Source organism: Symphalangus syndactylus, chromosome 24 (assembly GCF_028878055.3).
Source record: "Symphalangus syndactylus isolate Jambi chromosome 24, NHGRI_mSymSyn1-v2.1_pri, whole genome shotgun sequence".
Lineage (NCBI taxonomy): Eukaryota > Metazoa > Chordata > Mammalia > Primates > Hylobatidae > Symphalangus > Symphalangus syndactylus.
Window position 1 is genome coordinate 65,639,730 of NC_072446.2, and position 20,354 is coordinate 65,660,083.

The 20,354-nt window shown below is 41.1% G+C and overlaps 2 protein-coding genes across 3 annotated transcripts in view; one reads left to right on the plus strand and one right to left on the minus strand.

Moving 5' to 3' along the window:
- SLX4IP (SLX4 interacting protein) overlaps nt 1–6,086 on the minus strand; it is a 201,082-nt gene extending 194,996 nt beyond the window's left edge. For both annotated transcript variants that reach the window (XR_010119477.1, XM_055266614.2), the window contains exon 1: nt 5,802–6,086. The gene's annotated coding sequence lies outside the window, so the exon portion shown is untranslated. The remainder of the gene's footprint in view (nt 1–5,801) is intronic.
- An 838-nt stretch (nt 6,087–6,924) lies between these two features.
- The window catches only part of MKKS (MKKS centrosomal shuttling protein), a 29,174-nt gene continuing 15,744 nt past the window's right edge, over nt 6,925–20,354 (plus strand). Inside the window, exon 1 of the mRNA XM_055266613.2 lies at nt 6,925–7,150. The gene's annotated coding sequence lies outside the window, so the exon portion shown is untranslated. The remainder of the gene's footprint in view (nt 7,151–20,354) is intronic.

Consider the following 20,354-nt stretch of genomic DNA (forward strand, 5'->3'; position numbering starts at 1 on the left):
CTACAGGAAGCATGGCTGGGGAGGCCTCAGGAGACTTAAATCATGGTAGAAGGCAAAAGGAGGCAGGCACGTCCTACATGACTGGAGCAGGAGGAAGAGAGCGAAGAGAGAGGTACTACACACTTTTAAACAACCAGAGCTCGAGAGAACTCACTATCGTGAGAACAGCAAGTGTGAAATCTGCCCCCATGATACAATCACCTTCAACCGGGCCCCTCCTCCAACACTGGGGGTTACAATTCAACATGAGATTTGCTCAGGAACACAAATCCAAACAATATCAGTGCCCCTGCCAAAACCTCCATCTTATGGCACAGGCAACTTCATGCCTGTGAAGTTGTGGTGGCACATCAATGCCACCACATAACCAACTCCTGGCACATGTCCTTGAACATGCAGCTCCAGCTCTCACTGCCTTCACCCATGCATGCTGCACTGTGGAATGTCCTCTCCTAAATCGAGTTGAGTTATCCTCTGAGACCCAACTCAGATGCCACCTGTTCCTTGGAGCCTTCTATGAACCAAGTGAATTGCTCCTTCTCTGGGACACATCTGAACTACCTCTACTCTCACGCTTAGCCCACTGAATTATAACTAACTCTGGTCCTCTCCCTGACTATAAGATTCCCAGGGACAGGGTCCATTCATCTCCTCTTTAGTGTTTGGGGTGTGGCACAGTTATGCATTAAAAGTTTGCTGACTTGGGTCCATTGATGTTACTAAATCAGACTGTGGTTTTTTGTTTTTGTTTTTTTTTTTTTTTTAGATTTATACCTATTTATCCAACGTATCTTTACTGTCCCTAAATTCCAAATTCCATAGTAAGCCTTCCAAAAAAGAGGTCAAGCACTCTGGACCTATTTCACCAAATAAATAACACTTCAGTTATATATAATCATACAGCCAAAGCTGAGAGTTGTAATTCATATAAACACATACCCAGAAGATCCTAGTGTTTCATATTGAAAATAATGGGCAACAGATTAGAGGTACGGTTGAAGTTTATACCACAAAGATGATGTTTTTGGTGCATAAATTTCTTTGTCTTTAAAATACTGGCATTTTAACATTCATTTAAATGGAAAAGATATTATTAGCTTCTATCTTAATTAAGTTTTAAATCAAGGAACATCCTGAGGCTTTTCTAAATTTTTTTTACTGATCATTAAAAAGCAAATGTGCACACACACACACAAAGCAACAATGCATCTTAAATGATTATTTTCCTAGGCTCTCAAAGTTGCTTTCAGGAGGATGCAGCAAGCTCAGTGGCCAGGTTTACAGAATAAATGTTAAAAAGCCTTTGCTACCAGAGCCAGCAATTCAAGTCTAAATTCAGTGGAATTTTTATTTTGTTGCCTGTTTTTAAGAAGTGTAGGACAACCCAAAAAGATAAATTTTCCAAATATCTGAAAGTATATAATTTTGTAAGTATGCTGAGAAGTTAGAGTATATTATAACTTACAAATGATGCCTCATCTTCTATTGTGCATTCTTGAGTCCACTCTCTCAGGCCTGAAAACAAGCATTCTTTTACAAAGAGGGGACTTTGATAGGGTATGACCCACCAAAAATATGATTACATGTGTGTTTTTAGTGGAGTGAGAAAGATCCTAAGAGCCTTAAAAAATTAATTTGGGGAGGGAATGGAAGTAGATTAAACAATATCACATGGTTGTCCTGTCATTTAAATACAAAGCAGAGATAAACTCTAATAAAGAAAGTCAATGACCCTCTAGATTATTCTGTGGGAAAATCTAAGGCACTCTGAAATTCACATTTGTCTTCTTTCTAGTGTTGCTGGCCTGTGTCACAAGCAAATGCTCTCATTAAATAGACCAGAAATTAACTTTAGGCTTCTAATCTCCAGATTTCAAATTTTATCTAGGAAATTATTATGCTTCTTTCTATCATCTTAAAAAACTTTCATTAGTTATGGGAACAGAAACAGAAAACAGCAAAGGCAAAGCCCTAGAACTTCTGAAGTTACAGCTATAATTCAAGAATGATAAATCATTTCACCGTTGTCCTCTCCCAACACGTGCACCAATCTTATCACCAAAACAACCAATATCAAGAAATGAATCACAAACTTAACAAAAGACCAAGGAAAACTGACAAATGAGCGAAGGCCTCACTGGTGACCACTCAGATAAAGTCTGAAAGGCAACTTCAGTGTAAACAAGAATTAGTTTTTGCTATTATTCAGATGGTAATTCTGAATGCCAAAGTTTACTTATAAAAAACAAAAAAACACGTCAGATTCAACAACGGAAAGAGGATAATGCAAGTAACACAAAAATTAGAACTTTAAAAAATCCTTTGTCACTAAATGTAAGTCAAACATTGCTACTCTACCAAGAATAATTCCATGGAACTGTCCTACCTTTTAGTTACTCTATACTCTTAACCTAGTCAGTTGACCCATGATCTGAGCCTCCCCTTCCTGCTGTGCCCACAGAAAATCCCCACCAGCCACCGCACGAGATGCTTTACTAACAGGCAAAATCTAGTAGGTTTTCGTTGTTGTTGTTGTTTAGAGACAGAGTCTCGGTCTGTTGCCCGGGCAGTGGCGTGATCACGGCTCACTGAAACCTCAACTCCCCCAGGTTCAAGTGATCCTCCTGCCTCAGCCTCCCGAGTAGCTGGGACTACAGGTGTAAGCCATCATGCCCAGCTAATTTTTGTGGTTTTTGTAGAGATGAGGTTTCGCCGTATTGCCCAGGCTGTTGTCTAAGTCCTGAGCTCAAGCACTCCACTAGCCTCAGACTCTCAAAGTGCTGGGATTACAGGTGTGACCCCACCATGTCCGGCCTGAATCTAGTTTTTATTTCATACCTAGTCAGAAACAGACATAGGCACCCACACCTGGTGCATGTCCTTAGGTTCTTGTAAAACACATCCCTTCAAATTCTGACTCTTTGTATGACCTGAGACAGGCTACTCAACTCCTTTAAGTCTCTGGTTTTCTTACCTCTGAAATGGGATAATAACAACAGTTTCTATTTCATGGCTCCTGTAAGGATAACGTGAGATCAGATATGTAATTATGCGGCCTAGTGCCTGATACACAGTGGGTGCTCAGTCTCTTAAGCGGAATCATTACAACAACGAGAGCACGAGCAAACAGCACACGATCAATCCACTTTGTAACCCAAGAACTCTGATAACTAATGTTTTCCAGTCACCTTTACATAGAAAAAAAGCCCTGATAATCATTAATAAAATAGTTTTAAAATCTAATCATTTCAAAGCAAAAACTGTTATGATGGAGAACAGATCACTGGTTGCCAAAGGTGAAGGGGTAAGGGGCACTACAAAGGGGTGGCAGAAGGGAAGTTGGAGAGGAAGAAGCTGATAGAACTGTTCCATGTGCTGATTTCGATAGTAGTTATGAAACTCAATGCACTGATTAAAACTTTGAAAACTACATACCCAAGAATAATTTTATTTTACATAAATTAAAAATAATTTTTATTTATTTATTTTTTAGTTTCTAGGTTTTTTTTGAGACAGAGTTTCGCTGTGTCGCCCAGGCTGAAGTGCAATTGCACTATCTTGGCTCACTGCAACCTCTGCCTTGTGGGTTCAAGCGACTCTCCCACCTCAGCCTCCCAAGTAGCTGGGATTACAGGTGTGTGCCACCATGCCCAGCTAATTTTTGTATTTTTAGTAGAGACAGGGTTTCACCATGTTTGCCAGGCTGGTCTCAAACTCCTGATCTCAAGTGATCCACCGGCCTCGGCCTTCCAAAGTGTTGGAATAACAGGCGTGAGCCACCGTACTGGGTCCAGAATAATTTTTAAATGCAGAAAAAAAAAAAAGTCCAATCTTTTCTAACTAGAAGATAAATCAAAAGTGACACAAATGAATTTCTATGTCCACGATATTGTAATAGCCATATTCTATATATTATCCTATAATTAACATCAGTCAAATCCAATTCTAAATCACCTCTGATTTATTCAAGCACAAAACGTCAATACTAAAATAAACACAAGTAACCGCCTTTACATAATAGAAGCAAAAAGACTTTAGAAACATACTTACATCAACTCAAAATATAAGTGGTACTCCCCATCTCCCTGACAAAGAGTTTTATGACATTATAGGGTTGGCTTTATAGATCTCTACTTTGCTACCTAATAAACAGGTTTCTTCATGTGCCTGAATTATTGTCCTCAATCTCTAAAAAGTAGACTTGAGGTTAATACAACTTAAAATGATTAGACATGTACATGTCAAGAACTAACAATCCACTTCAAAGTCAATGCACACATTTTGCATTTTTAAAAAGCCATGTTTCTTTCACAAAACATTAATTCATAAACTACATAACAGCAAAGGTGAAGTTTTAGTACAAACATGCTTTATGACTATCACCTCTTGGTTTCACTGTATACAGAAAGCTTCATTACCAAATAATTAAACTTCTAAAAAAATTGTTAGGCCAGCCCCTGTGGCTCATACTTATAATCCCAGCACTTTGAGAGGCCAAGGTGGGAGGACTGCCTGAGTCCAGGAGTTTGAGACAGGTCTGGGTAACATGGTAAAAACCCAACTCTACTAAAGAAACAAAAAATTAGCCAGGCACAGTGGTGCGCACCTGTAGTCCCAGCTACTCAGGAGGCTGAGGCACGAGAATCACCTGAACCCAGCAGGTGGAGGCTGCGGCACGAGAATCACCTGAACCCAGCAGGTGGAGGCTGCAGCGAGCTGAGATCATACCACTGCACTCCAGCCTGAGAGTGGGACCCAGTCTCAAAAAAATGAAAACAGAAAAAAACGTTTTTAATTAAAATAAGCTAGAGAAGAACAAAGCAATGTGAGAATGAGTATTGTAAAAAAAGGAAAGGAAAGGAAAGGAAAGGGAGGGGAGGGGGGGGGAGGGGAAAGGAAGAAAGAGCTGTATCTTTAGCCCATGCCCTGAATCAATGTTCCTTGAACTTTACGGTGCACTTCTTGAGGAAGATTCTGATTCAGCAGCTCTGGGGTGAGAGGCATGAAGTGTAATTCTAACAAGCTCCCAGGGGATGCTGATGCTGCTGGTAGGTGGAACAAACTTGGAGCAACACGGCCCTAAGTAACTGGAATATTAGTTGTAACGCTAGCCAACTGGCTTACAAATATCGTTATGTCTAGGATCCAAGAAGTAAGTGTCAATACCATTAATTCCTACACCTGGCCAAAAAAATTAAAAACTAAAAATAAAAAAAAGGGCTCAGAGGAAGGAGAAAGCAAATACTTGTTTATACAGTCTAGCAGTGCTAAGAACCATAAAATACTGTTATTTGTCTCAACCTAGTAGATGTCAAGGTGATAAAATGTAGGCTCCATGAGTTAATGGATTTTTTAAGCTAACTCCTGAATCCTTATGGCCTAGCACAAATTAGGTACTCAAGAAATGCACTGAATAAATGAATGAATGGGAAGTATATACAAACGCAATCTGTATTTACGTCACATCTCCAAAAATGTCTGGAAAGGGGGAGGTATTTGTACTTCTGTATGCAGGTAGCCATGATTTGATACAAATACCTGGCCCATCTACTGCATTCCCTTTGTCCAAAGACAGTTAACTTTCCTGAATAATATTTCCACCGTAATGCCCATGCTCATGGCATCCTGATGGTTAGCAACTTTTTGGCTTTTTGAAAACAATGAAGAAAGGTGGAAGTACAGGGAGAAGGATTCGGAAAAGTCTCAAAAAATCAAAGCAAAAAACCAGGAGGGAGGAGATGGGCAAACAGTTCAGTTCACTTGAAGGAACATCTGAGGTTGTCAGAGGTCCATGTGCTTACCTATGATGGTGGCGGGGTTTAGGCTCGGGCTTTTATATGTTTTGTTACTGTCCAGGGTCACTGGTGGAGTAGTACCTGGCTGTGGAAACTCGGACTACACAGATAGCCAGAACTGCAGCCAACCTTCAGAAGCTTAAGGGAAGCACTTTCGCGCTTACTTCCTCCTTCCCAGGGTCTCCGCGCGCGTTGGGGAACTTAGCCGCCGCCCAAACACGAAATGATCCGGGCAGCTTCGCTGCTGGATTGAGGCCACAGCCAGGATTTAAGATGGCAGCGAAACACTTCGATTGCCCGTGGAATCTGCCCAAAAGAAAAATGGCCTCTGTTCAGAATATCGCGGCTTTCAAAGTGGGCCCAAAACAAAAATGGCGCCGGACGCAGGCTATTTAAAAGGCTGGGAACCAAATGACTGTGATTGGCAAGTAACGAATCACGGTAACTCACGGTGCTAGGCGGTTGAACTGATCGAGAGAAAAAAACCCGCTTTTCTGTGGTATGTTTTCTTAACATTGGAAAATGACTAGCTCAAGAATGGAACATATATTCGGTGCGAAAGATTATGGAAAAGGAAAGGTAGCTTTCACAGTGCCGGATAAATTTTAATGAAAATAGCCATGTTTGAACATAACTTCCGCTATTTTTTTTTAATGTTAAAAGAGAATAAAAGGTTTGTCCTGGAACCCAGAAGCAGGATGGGGAAATACCGGATGAATTATCTAATCTGTGAAGAGTGCGGAGCTGTGAAGGCCCGCGCTTCCCTGTAAGCCCTCAGGAAGGACTGAGGGCGGATGCTTTAGTTTAGTAGAAGGCAACTAGCTCTCACGGCGCATGTCCGTTTTCCAAACCCGATCCCGGGAGTTACTGGAGGGTAAAAATCCTGATTTTCGAGACAACCGCACAGAGAGGCGGGATACTGGCGCTGAGCGACAAATCCAAGCGCTTTGTGATTGGTCATGTCAGGACAGAGAGCAGAGCGCAGTGGACTATTTCATTCATTCAGTAAATCATTGTTAAGCGCTCACCAAAAGGCAGAAGCTGTGCCATTTTGATATGTTATTTAAATTTTATGTGTTCCTTTAAATTTTCAGTTTCAACAATTTGCTGGAATACACGCTGAATAAGCTTCGCTCCCCGTTTTTTCCGGTGACGGCCGCAGTTGGCTGGAGCTTCACGGAAAACCCGGAGAAGCGGAGTGGGGGCGGCCCGGCGCCGACCGCGGAGGTGCGCGTGCTCCGTGCCCCCGCGCGACGCGAAGGTTGCCGGGATCCGCGGCAGCAGCGGCTGTTTGAGATCTGTCTGTGGGGCCTCTGGCGGTGGCGGCCTGGGGCGGCGCGGCGGCTGGTGGGCAGGTGAGAGCGCTGGGACTTTAGGTGGAAAAGCCCGCTTTCTTTCTGGCCGAAGAGAGGGGAAGGGGCTTGTAGGCGCCTCCCTCTCCACCCCCAAAGGTCACCGGTGTCCTCACTGAAGGATATTTGAGGGCGGGGACAAGGAGGAGGCTGGTTCTCTGTAGGAGACGAAAGACCGACCTCTGAAATAGCTGCCGATGGTAAATGTTGCGGTCGGCACGGATGCGGGCGGCGAGGAAGTCTTCCCGCCGGTGGGGAGAGCTGGAGGAGTGGCGCCTCCCCACGCTCCCACCTGCGCTGCCGCCTTCTACGCCGAACCCGTGACTCCCCGTCCCCTCCCTCGCTGGGAGGGGCCCCGTGTGCCCCTGACTGTCTGGAGGGTGCACGGTGTACCCCAGGCTGTCGGGAGGTGGGGGCCGCCCTCCGACGGCGTTAGAGCCGTTGTGCAGCATGGCCCTGCCAGCTGCGTGAAAACAGCCGCGGGGCTTGCAGGGATGTGGACCTTGTAGGGATGACCCTCTAAGGTCATGCTTATCTTCCTCCCAGATAAGACCGTACCCAAATCCTGTTGCCGTTTCAGAGACTCTCAATATGACGGTTTCATTCATTAACATCTTCAGTTTATCCATGAACAGATATACACGAGTCTACAGCACTGCCGAGTTAGTAGATACAGCAGTGACGAAAATGGACTTGCACGGTCCTGACTCCATGTTCTAGGGATGGGGGAGAAACAATACTCTCCCTATCCGTGAGTTCCGCATGTGTGAATTCAACCAACTGGGATAGAAAATATTCTGGGGCGGTGGGGTTTGGTGGCTCACGCCTGTAATGCCAGCACTTTAGGAGCCCGAGGCGGGCGGATCACTTGAGGCAGGAGTTTGAGGCCAGCCAGGCCAACATGGCGAAACCCGGTCTCTACTAAAAGTACAAAAAAATGAGCCGGGTGCAGCGCGCCTGTAATCCCAGCTATTTGGGAGGCTGAGGCAGGAGAATCGCTTGAGCCCTGGAGGCGGAGGTTGCGGTGAGCGAAGATCACGCCACTGCACTCTAGGTTCGGCGACAGAGACTCTATTTAAGAAAATAAATAAATAAAAACATTCTGGGGGAAAAAATATGGTTGCATCTGTACTGAACACGTGCAGACCCTTTTTCTTGTCATTCCCTCAACACTGCAGTGTAACAACTACTTACATAGCATTTAATGTTGTATTAGGTATTATAAGTAGTCTAGAGATTATTTAAGGTACATGGAAGGAGGTGGCAAGTTGTGTACAAAACTACACGATTTTTTTTTTTTTTTTTTTTTTTTTTTGACATAGAGTCTCGCTCTGTCGCCCAGGCTGAAGCTGGATCTCCGCTCACTCTGCAACCTCCGCCTCCCGGGTTCAAGCAATTGTCCCTGCCTCATCCTCCCGAGTAGTTTGGAATTACAGGCACCCGCCACAGCACCTGGCTAATTTTTGTATTTTTTAGTTGAGATGGTGTTTCGCCGTGTTGGCCAGGCTGGTCTCGAACTCCTGACCTCAGGTTATCCACCCGCCTCGGCCTCCCAAAGTGCTGGGATTACAGGCATGACCCACGGTGTCTGGCCTACTACACAATTTTTAAATCAGGGACCTGAGCATCTGGATTTGGGTATCCATCATGGTTCCTGGATGCAATCCCCCAGATTCTGAGGGGTGATTGTACATTGATATTGAACAAGATGTTTCCAGATTGTCCTAGGTTGGGTTTCCTGAGAATCAGACTCTGAGGAGATTTAGAGGCAGGACATTTACTAGAGAAGACTTTTTGGATGATTACCAAGGAAGAAAGGAAGCAGGATTGGGCAATATAAAAAGTTAAGCTGCAGTGAAGTCTCAAGGATGTTCTCCACCAATCCCACAGGAACTCTAGTGCTGGGTTGGCCCTTCAAAGTTGAAGGTTGGATGTCTATTTCCCTGGAAAGGGCCTAACTTCAACTCTCCTCAGCCAAGTCAATCATGGATGGAGGCTGGCAGCTGAGGTCTGTCTCAGCACTTCCAGGAGCTGGGGAAATAAGCCTTTCATTCCTTAGAGGGGGTCAGGGTGGCACATCACAGCATTTACCACAAAGGTAGGGCTTTGAAGGAAACACGTGCTAGAGAATAATGGGGAGGGAGAGGGAAAACACTTTAGGTTGAGTGCCCAGAGAAAGGCTGTCTGAGTAGGTGACATCTGAACTAAGAGCTGAAGCAGAAGAATAAGCCATCCTCTGTGGACCAAAGGGAACAAGATTCTCTACTTTTCTGCTATGCACTAGGAATATAGCAGAGAAGACAAGTGGCTGCTACCTTCTGTTATAGTGGGTGGCAGTGACTAGTTTTTCTAGATCTTGACTCCCTGCTGTAACTAAAGATGGAATAAGTAAAAATGGATTGAGACTAATTCAGAGGAGGATAGAGGAAAAAATGAGAACTATGATTCTGAAAAATGAGTCAACTTCGTAAAGACTTTATGCAGTTTTTTGTGGGGGTTTGGTTTGGATTGGTTTTTTGACCCTATACAGCATTGAGTTATGTTTTATTAAGATTGTCCCACTATCTTCTCAAACCTGTATTCTCCTTGAGGATAAGAATCATGCCTTACTCTTCTTGGTAGTTCCCCCCGAGCCTAATAGTCTTGCTAGCACCTAATAGACACTAAGCGAGCATTTGGATAGAATTAATCTCCTACATATTTGAAGTGAAAATTGCTAATCCGTAAATGTTGTGAACGTGGGATACATGACTGTGTTTGGATTTGTCTTTACAATATTTCCTCGCCTTATGAGTTAGAACCTAATTTTAGTCAAAATATTCGATGATAATATATAATTGCTTTGATCAAGCAGGAACCTCCAGGGGTGCCTATTTTTATATATGATTTATGTAAGATAATATACTCCCAATAAAAGTAATGGCTGCTGTGTATTGAGCACTTCCCACATGCTAGGCACTATACTAAGCTATGAATATATATAGTTCTCTTCATAATGTGGCCCCCTATTTCAGATCATGATATTGAGGCAGGAGAGAATTTGTCCAAGACCATAACTCATTTGTGATGGAGGTTAGAATTTGATTCTCACCATTACTCAATGCATTTGCTCTTAAGTGACCAACAACGTGTCTGAAAACGTAGACCAAGTTTCAGTCATTGTAGGATTCTCACATTTGATCACTTGGCTGCTCTATTAACTGTTATTAGAGAAACAAACATGAAATTATTCACCCTGTCTTTGCTGCTTTGCTCTGTATCAGTTTTCTGACATCCTTCACAGCTTTCGTGGCTCTCACTTTAGAAGCTTGACAGTTATCTGTCCTATAATATCCTAGAATCTAATTACCAGATTCACTACCCTAGTCAAACCCCAAAGACCTCTGAACCTCTCTGTTGAGACTGGGTATTTTTATTCTTAGCTAAGTAACTGAAACTGCCCAGAGAAGTGGGCCTTCCTTTATGGGGACCACTTCCCTTAGTTTGGGCATTAATTCTAATCCTCTCCAGTTCTTGCCATACTACAGGTTAATTCCAGTAATGCTTTTTTCTTTTTGACATAATCAAAATAATAATAGCTAACAATTACTGAGCCCAGACTAAGTGCCGAGTATTGTGATAACTGCACAGCAAGCTTGTGATATGGATGTTATTACTCACATTGTACACACGATGGAACTGAAGCACAGTGAGATTAAGTGACTCATCCAAGGCCACACAGCCAGTTGTAAAGTGGTAAGTGAAGATTCAAAGCCAGGTAGTATGAGTCCACAGCTCATCCCTTAATCACTACATGACAAAAATCACATTTCTTACAAAAATGATTTAAAGTGCTTGACTTTCTGAAAACTGGTAGGCAGGATCTAGATCCTAGTGGATTTTCTTTCTGCTGTACTAAGAAATTTAGATTTCACTCTAGTCAAAAATGTCACTAAAGGCTTCTGAGCAAAGCAGGAATACAACCAGATTTGTTTTTTTTTGTTTTTTTTTTTTTTTTTTTGCAAGATGGCTATATTAAAAGTGTAGAGAATGGATTAGTGGAGGTAGATTGGAACAGTGGGTCTCAAACTTTAGCTTCAGAATTACCTAAGAATTAATTAAAACAGATTACTGGACCCCACCCTAGAGTTTCTGACTCAGTAGGTCAGGAGGGGGAGCTTGATAATTTGCATTTCTAATAAATTCCCAGGTGTTGCTAATGGCACTGTTGAGAGGACCACACTTTGAGAACTACTGGAATCAAGCAACGAGGTCATGTGAGGGCACAAGGGTCTGGACTGTGACCCTAGGGAGGAGGGATTATGTAAAGAAACACTTATGTCAAATGGCAGGGTGTGCTGAGTGAGTTGACGAGGAGCATGAGGAAAAGGGCAGAGTCCAGTATATCCAGATTTCTGAATTGAATGGCTTAGTAGATAATGCTTGTTGTTAACGAAACAGGAAATCCAGGTGGAACAGCAGTTTGGGAGGGAAAGAGGACTTATTTTTATATGAGATGAAATGAGACTATTTGTGGGGATGGTTAGTTCAAAGGTGAACAGTAGCAGTTTATTATGTGGGTCTAAGCTGGAGATGAACGTGTGAGAGCCAGAGTGGATGCATGATCATAGAAGTTTGGGGATTGAATGAGACCGCCCAGGAAACAAAGACTACCAAAGACAGATCTTTGATAAGGATGAATAGGCGGATGGAAACCAGCAGGCTATTAAAGGAGACTAAGAAGGAACAGTATAGAGTCCTGAGTACTTAGGAGTCTCAAGAACACATCAAAAGGCTACAGAGAGATTATGTAAGGGGAAGGATTGGTGATCTTTATGGTCAGAACACTTTTCCGTGGAGAATGAAACAAAAGCAGATTGCTTGGGTTTGAAGGTGGAATGGGAAGTGACTCTAGGAAAAGATGCATTATTTGAAAGGAAAGAGATTGTGTAGTACTGGGAAGGAAGACTGGTAAAGGGCAGTTGCCTAAGGGAATTTGTTTTTGACTCTTTTCAGTGGAGAAAAATAGTCGTAGTTGTGCAAAGGAGAAAGGCCCTTAAGAGTGGAAGGTTGGAGGTAGAGAGGGGATAATGAAGTTAGGACCCCAAAGACGCAGTAGAAAGTGGGACTGAAACATAGGTAATAGGAATACCAGTTCTTCTGACAGCAGGCAAGGAGATTTATTTATTTATTTATTTATTGAGATGGAGTCTTGCTCTGTCACCTAGGCTGGAGTGCAATGGCGCGATCTCGACTCACTGTAACCTCTGCCTCCCGGGTTCAAGCGATTCTCCTGTCTCAGCTTCCCAAGTAACTGGGATTACAGATGCACGCCACACATCCAGCTAATTTTTCATATTCTTAGTAGAAATGGGGTTTCACCATCTTGGCCAAACTGGTCTCAAAATCCTGACCTCAAGTGACCCACCTTCCTCAGCCTCCCTGAGTGCTGGAATTACAGGCATGAGCCACCGTGCCCAGCTGGAAGAAGATTTAGTTGAGAGCTAAGGTGCATAGGTTTTTATATAAGGGGACAGCAAGTTAGAAGTGTTCATACCTAAATAGCCATAATGTCCTCTGGCCAATAGATTATCTGCAGAAATGAAGGTGGGGCATACAATTAAAATCTTGAAAATGATAAAGGGTAGAAATGGGCTCTTCAGGGATTCAGAACACACCAGGAACACATAAAGTGTTTGCTGTAGCACTAAAGGCCCATTCATCTAGGTATCTGATCTGGAACAATCTGGCTATCTGCATGATACCTACTCCCTTCTCCTCCACCAATCACCAGCATCAAATGGCAGCCAGGGTGTAAAAACAGTGAAAGGGGATAGGATTCTCAGACAGCTCTATAAACCACTACAACCATTCTGATAAACCATAGCTTGCTAGTAAGCTAGTTTTCACTTCTCATTAGTTGTTAATCACTTGCTTAGTACTTGAGACTGCCTACAATTAGTGAAACCCCCATATAAGACTTATGATGCTTTCAGTATATTTTTTTTCTTTTACAAATACATTAAATTCACAGCAATGAGCAGGGAGGAATAGCAAAAGACATAGGATACTTACACATACCTGTTTCGGCCTTCTGACTGCAGATCCACTCCCGACTCAGTTATGCTGTTGGCAGCCCAGCTGTTGGATATAGGTCAAGCTGATCTTGAATGGTTTGGTGGGGAAGGCGGTAGGATTTGCAGAGTGGAAACTTTAGAACTCAATTATGATCCATGGGTTCATTAAGAATTACAGTATTGTTTTGGGGGTGTGTGTTTTTACAAGACTGGAGAAGTCCAGCAAAATGAATGTTATTTTAGGTGATATAGTTGGAAAAGAAAAAGGAAAATGATTGTTCTGTTTACCATGTCAGTTCATTGCATAGGCACAGTTGAAGACCACGTGCAGTCTTTTCTATTGTGTACACAGAAAAAAATGCCACAATTCAAACTGCTGTATTAAAAATTGAGGGTAAAAATAACTTTTTAATGTTGATGATGAGAATTCAGAAATGAAAAGTTCACAAATACCTGAAGCCAACATTGTCATTGTGAAAGAAAAGGCATAGTACAATTCCAGTAAACTTCAGAAGGTTTCATCATCATAAGAGCTGGGTTAATTGGTTTTTAATATTCTATCTAATGTTCTCCTCGTGATTAAATTACATTCAGTGGAAGTTTTTAAAAATTACAATTTTTTCAAATCAGAACAGCAATTAAGACCAAAAAGAATCCATTTTACACTGTGTCCAAAAGACCAGCAGATGGCGCCCAGCAAGTCCAATAGGCAAAATGAGAACCTCTGATGTAACATTCCCTGCATCCAAGTTGTTTTAGGCCTAATTTTGCAGGAAGCAATTAAAAAAACTTGATGGCTTTAACTAATACTATGCTAGATAGAATAATCTGATGGCTAGATCCAGCTGTTTGGGAAGTTCTAGGAAGCTTGATTGCCTTTTTCCCCTTAACCTTGCTTGTGTGTGTGTGTGTGTGTGTGTGTCAGTGTTTTCTTGGCCTTTAAGCTACTCTAAAAGTTTACAGTATTTATAATGAGGTAGAAGTATAGCAAGCTTCTCCCTCTTCTGTTCATTAATCTCTTGCTGTCATTCTATACTGAGAACTAAATTAAAGAAAACTGAACTAACCCAGCTAATCTCAACCGTTAGTAGGTCACGGATGTGTTTTTGGAGGATATAGACTCTTTTGCCCTCTAATTTTTTTCTTTTTCTTACCTCCAGAACTGTAAGATGCCCTCTAATTTTGGACAAGTGAAATGCCAGCTGTTAACCTTTTATATACCTGACATGAAAATCAGACAAGGACATGCCACGGGGCGCGCATGGCTCATGCCTGTAATCCCAGCACTTTGGGAGGCTGAGGCGGGCATATCACTTGAGGCTAGGAGTTGAGACCAGCCTGGGCAACATGGTGAAACCCCGTCTCTACTAAAAATACAAAAATTAGTCAGGCATGGTGGCGTGCACCTGTAATCTCAGCTACTTGGGAGGCTGAGGTATGAGAATCCCTTAAATCTCGCATGCGGAGGTGAGCCGAGATCGCACCACTACATTCCCGTTTGGGCAACAGAGTGAGACTCTGTCCCAAAAAAAGAAAAAAAAAAAGAACATGCCAGGCATGGTGCCCCAAGCTAGTTGACCTCAGTGATCCTCAAGAGTATGCATCACGCCCTCCAAATGTTCCCCTCATCCGTGGTCACACACTGGAAATTCTGATTGACGGCACTGCCCAAGCTGGGGCACTAATTCTTGACTTGAAAAATTGCTTAGTAGAATACTAGCCAAGACTAGTCAATCTAAATTGACTGCCACAGTTAACTGACAGTAATCTTAGAATCAATCATTTAATGTTTCCTCATTTATAAAATGATCTCATAAAGTTGCTATGAAAGCAAAACAAAACGAAAAATATGAAACTTTTGAATAATTTCAGACCATATTTTTGAGAGAAGAATACGAAAAAGCATAAACCATGTTGATTGTCTCTAAACTTTTTCTAAACTTAACAAAAGACATTTTAGTGAATGAAACTATAAATATCAACTCTATTTTACTTGATCTAAAATTTACTAATCTCATTTCATGTCTCTTGATTTCTCTATCCTTCTAGAGGAGTCTTTTTTTAGAAATATGTTTAAAGAAGATTCAGGCAAGAAAGATAAGAAAGGGCAGTGGCAAAAATCTTTGTCATTTCTCTTGTTGCTTTGCTCCAAACTTGAAAAGTTCAATAAATAAACATCAAACACTAACTTATTTTAGGGATTAGCCAGTTACTGCTCATCACATCTGATCATTTTGAGCTTATTCTTGAGAAATCTTTGTTTTAGACTCAGAATCTCTGGTATCCACAAGACAGTCCATGCCTCTTGGAATGACTTGCCAAGTGTTTTGAGGGAAGGACCATCTCCAGGCAAACTGTAAATAGCTTAAGTTTATTTCACAAACTGGATCTCCCAGTCTGTCTGCTTCTCAGTATCATGAACCTTTCTAAAAATCAAGGTTTTAAAAACTTTCTTGTCAAGTTCATTTGAAAAATGAGTTAATTTTCAAGAAATTTGTTAATTCTGAAAAGTAGCACATAGAGGCTTTGAGCATGGACTCTGGAGTATTTACACAAATATTTATTGCCATAGCGTATTTTTCAATAAAGCATTGAAAAATCTCAAATTTCTTTCAATCACAGATTGGTCAAATTAGGATATCTCCATTACAATCAAATGCTGTATAGCTCTTAAAAATGATAATGGAGATTTATATTCTTTGGAAGAGAGATTACAAAACAGCATGGGTATCATGATCACATTTTTGTTACACCCAAAAGATTTTAGCTCTCTTTCCTTGTTTCTATATTTGCTAACTTTAAAAAGTAAGGTTATACTATGCTATATTTATTAGAAAAGGACAGTAATGCTAATTTTTTTTTTTTTTTTTTTTTTTTTTTTTTTTTTTTTTTTGAGAAGGAGTTTAGCTCTTGTTGCCTAGGTGGGAGTGCAGTGGTGTGATTTCAGTTCACTGCAACTTCCGCCTCCCAGGTTCAAGTGATTCTTCTGCCTCAGCCTCCCGAGTAGCTGGGATTACAGGCACCTGCCACCACACCAGTCTGATTTTTTGTATTTTTAGTAGAGACAGGGTTTCACCATGTTGGCCAGACTGGTCTGGAACTCCTGACCTCAGGTGATCCACCTGCCTCGGCCTCCCAAAGTGCTGAGATTACAGGCATGAGCCACCGTGCCCAGCCCTAATTTTCATTTTGTAAAAAACCGCAGAGGAACTAAGAAGAAAAAAAGTGCTAAATTAAAATTGTATCCCCAAAATATGTTTGATGGTAAGTAAAAGCTCTGCAAGAGTTTATAAACAAAATAAATAACACATTACCTCACTAACTACCATATCAAATATAAAATTTGAAAACTGTAATTTTTTTTTGTAAAACTAGCAATGAGCTTTGCTAGTGAGGTCTAGTAAGGTCTAATGTGTCTTGCCCTGAGAAGAGGTTATGCAGGCAATAGAATACATCCAGTGTACTGGAAATTTTTCACTATTAAGTGAAAGAAATGAAGTAGTTTAAATTATATGCCGGTTGTCACTTTTTAAAAATGTTTTTAAATGTTTTTTCTTTTAAAATAGAGATGAAGTCTCACTATATTGCCCAGGCAGTCCCGAACTGATGGGCTCAAGCAGCCCCCCTGCCTGAGCCTCCTAGAGTGCTGGGGTAACAGGTGTGAGCCAGTGTGCCTGGCCTTTTTTTTTTCTTTTTATTTAATATATATATTTTTCTTTTAAAATAGAGATGAGGTCTCACTATATGCCAATGTCATTTTAAAGTGCTAATTCCATCTTGCTCAGTGAAAATGTACAGTGTGATACTTAGTTTTTATGTCAATTATTGTTTTTATGTGAATTAAATGAAAACTCTAAAAATAGTTTGTAAAGTGAAAAGCCCTTTCATACTGATCCTAATCATTTCCCAAGCCTCTCAAAGGACAACAGAATTATCTGTCAGAAAATAGTTACTTGCTCTCTCACCCCCATTAGCCAAATCAATATATGAGATATGGAGAATTTGAGGAAGTGGGGACATGTAGATGTTCAGTAAACATTAAAGCAATTAATCATTAAATCAGTCTACATCATTTACTAACCAGGAAATACTATACTGAGTCTCAGTGATGTTTAGCAAATAGAGTTTTCAGTTAAAATAGATACTAATTTCCAGGTTTAACTAAACCTAAATCTAGAAAAAGATTCATCGATCCTTAAGTTATCCTAATGGAAAGAATAATAGACTGTTAAGCACAATATACATAACATTGAGCATTTCTTTTATCTTTAACTGGGAGATGACCCAAAGATTCGCTAAGTATTACAGGGAGCTAACCCTATATAATTTTCACTCTTCTCAAGGAGGGTTCATACTATGTCATTACATGCTGTTAACCACTGTGCTGGAGAGAATAGTACAACACTTTCCCAAACATTAGTGTTACAGATTGTCATTTAATTTGTTCCTAATTTTAGTTCTTGACTTACAAATCTCAATTTTATTATTACATCCTTTTATCCTATCCAGTCTCTTTTTTGCTTTTGGTTTGTTTTTTTGAAACGGTCGCATTTCGTCACCTGTGCTGGAGTGCAATGGCGTTATCTCAGCTCACTGCAGCCTTAACCTCCCAAGGTCCAAGGGATCCTCCCACCCCACGCAGCTGGAACTACAGGCGTGCGCCACCATGCCCAGCTAATTTTTGTATTTTTTGTAGAAACAGGTTTTGCCACGTTGCCTAGGCTCAAGTGATCTGCCCACCTCAGGCTCCCAAAGTGTTAGGATTACACTTGTGAGCCACTGCACCTGGCCCTAATCTCTTTTTATAAGCTAGGGGTTTTTTTTTCCTTGAGTTTATAGTTCAGAAAAAAGCTGACAAATGTTGAGTTATGTTAATGATCATGGAGAAGTAAATGGTGAATGGCAGAGATGGCTCTTAAAAGTAATGTGACTTGAAGGGCCGAGCGCAGTGGCTCACACCTGTAATCCCAGCACTTTGGGAGGGCAAGGTGGGCAGATCACAGGGTCAGGAGATTGAGACCATCCTGGCTAACACGGTGAAACCCAGTCTCTACTAAAAATACAAAAAATTAGCCGGGCATGGTGGCGGGCACCTGTAGTCCCAGCTACTGGGGAAGCTGAGGCAGGAGAATGGCGTGAACCCGGGAGGTGGAGCTTGCAGTGAGCTGAGATCGTGCCACTGCACTCCAGCTTGGGCGACAGAGCGAGACTGTCTCAGAAAAAAAAAAAAAGGGTAATGTAACTTGATAACCTCATGTTGAGAGTAACAGAGGTGACAAAGTCACCTTAAGTATTGAGACTGGATATGAATAACAATATCCTCTAGGCCTTTAAGTTAAGGTGTTTGCAAACAGGAATGCCATATATCAATCAACACAGGCCAGCTGACCTTTGGTGCAGCCTCTGTCCCTCCTATAAGTAAGTAGCCCTTACTAGAATTCTTCCCTCATTACTCTAAATTCCTCCCCCAGTTATTTTATTGTACCCTCAAATCCCCAAAGGCTTTTGCCTTCAGACTTCACAATGAAATTTAATTATGACACAGTTATTTATAATTGATTTCCTCTAAAAATGGAACATAAGCATGTCAATAAAAGGTGTATTCTCTAAAGGTTGCAAAAAGTATATAGTATACCAGAGTACGTTAGAAAAGGAAAAGGCCATAAAATACTTTCATTTACAAAGCAGGTCGTGTTTTCTCTGTCTAGTAATTAAAATTTTGCAACAAAGTCCTTATAAAAGGGAGAAATGATTTATAATGCTAAGAATAACATGTTCATAGCTATAACATCTTTTATTATTTTTAATATGTATACACAGAACACAGACGGCTCAGACTATTTAACCCAGTACTATTGTGTTTTAGTCTTAAAAGGGGGAGTAAGAAATTATTTTCAGACCTTTTTCTAATGGCATTTAGACAAAAATAATTTAGGAGATTTCATGGTACTAAAACTCAGAGATACAATTGAGCCAAGTTCATAGCATGTCTCATAGATGGTGGAGCAGTCCTTATTAAGAGTATAAGGAGTCTTTAGAGGTTGTCCAGATTCGAGTTCCCAAACCCAACAGATCATCAAACATAGCGCCTTTTTGGGCCCTACTTCCATCCTTTCCAAATTTAAAAAAAAAAAAACAAAACTATTTTAAAATCTAACTAGCTTTGTAACTCCAGGCAACTGTCTAGCCCCAGTTTCTTTGTCTAAACTAGGTTGATAATAACCCTCTAAGGTAGGGTTTTCTAGTGATCCAGGGCAAACACTCTAAAATGCAGTCGTTTTGCACATAAATGTGGAAATGGCATTAAATTCATTCTGATTCTCAGCATCCAAGCCAGAAGTGTTTTACTGCAATTGGAATCCATGTTCAGCTGTTGTAATCGCAGTTGAAACACTATCACTACATCCTGTCAGAATATAGAACCTAAATTCTCACTGCATATTTGTGGATTACCATTTGATTCTTCTGTTAAAATTGTGACTAAATGTAATTGTAATTTTTTTTTTGAGATGGAGTCTCATTCTATTGCCTAGTGCAATGGCATGATCTTGGCTCACTGCAACCTCCACCTCCCAGGTTCAAGCGAGTCTCCTGACTCAGCCTCCTGAGTAGCTAGGATTACAGGCATGCGCCACCATATCCGACTAATACTTGTACTTTTAGTAGAAGTTTCACTGTGTTGGCTAGGCTGGTCTGGAACTCCTGACCTCAGGTGATCTGCCCGCCTCAGCCTCCCAAAGTGCTGGGATTACAGGCGTGAGCCACCACACTCAGCCTGTAATTATAATTTTTAAAAAATAGAACTTAAAAAAAGGCTCTTACTTTATTGTGGCTCAGAGAACATTAATATATTTAAAGAACACTCCATGCATGTGTGTTTTCAAAGATTCATATAGCTTTTCCAGCAGATAATGTTGCTCCTTTACAATCGTTGCCAAAAAGTCAGTATTGCTCTGTAAGTTTCCCAAGGCTGACTGCCTGCTCCCTTTGGGTCAATGACATGTCTCTTTTTGTTTATTAACATTGCAATGTATTATAATTTAAAATGTTTAACAGTCAGCATTTGTTAGAGTACAGCATGCTACTTGTAGTGATTTAGAAATGTAATTAAAAGGAGGTTATAGGTTTTAGTGTTTTTTTTTCCTCTAACT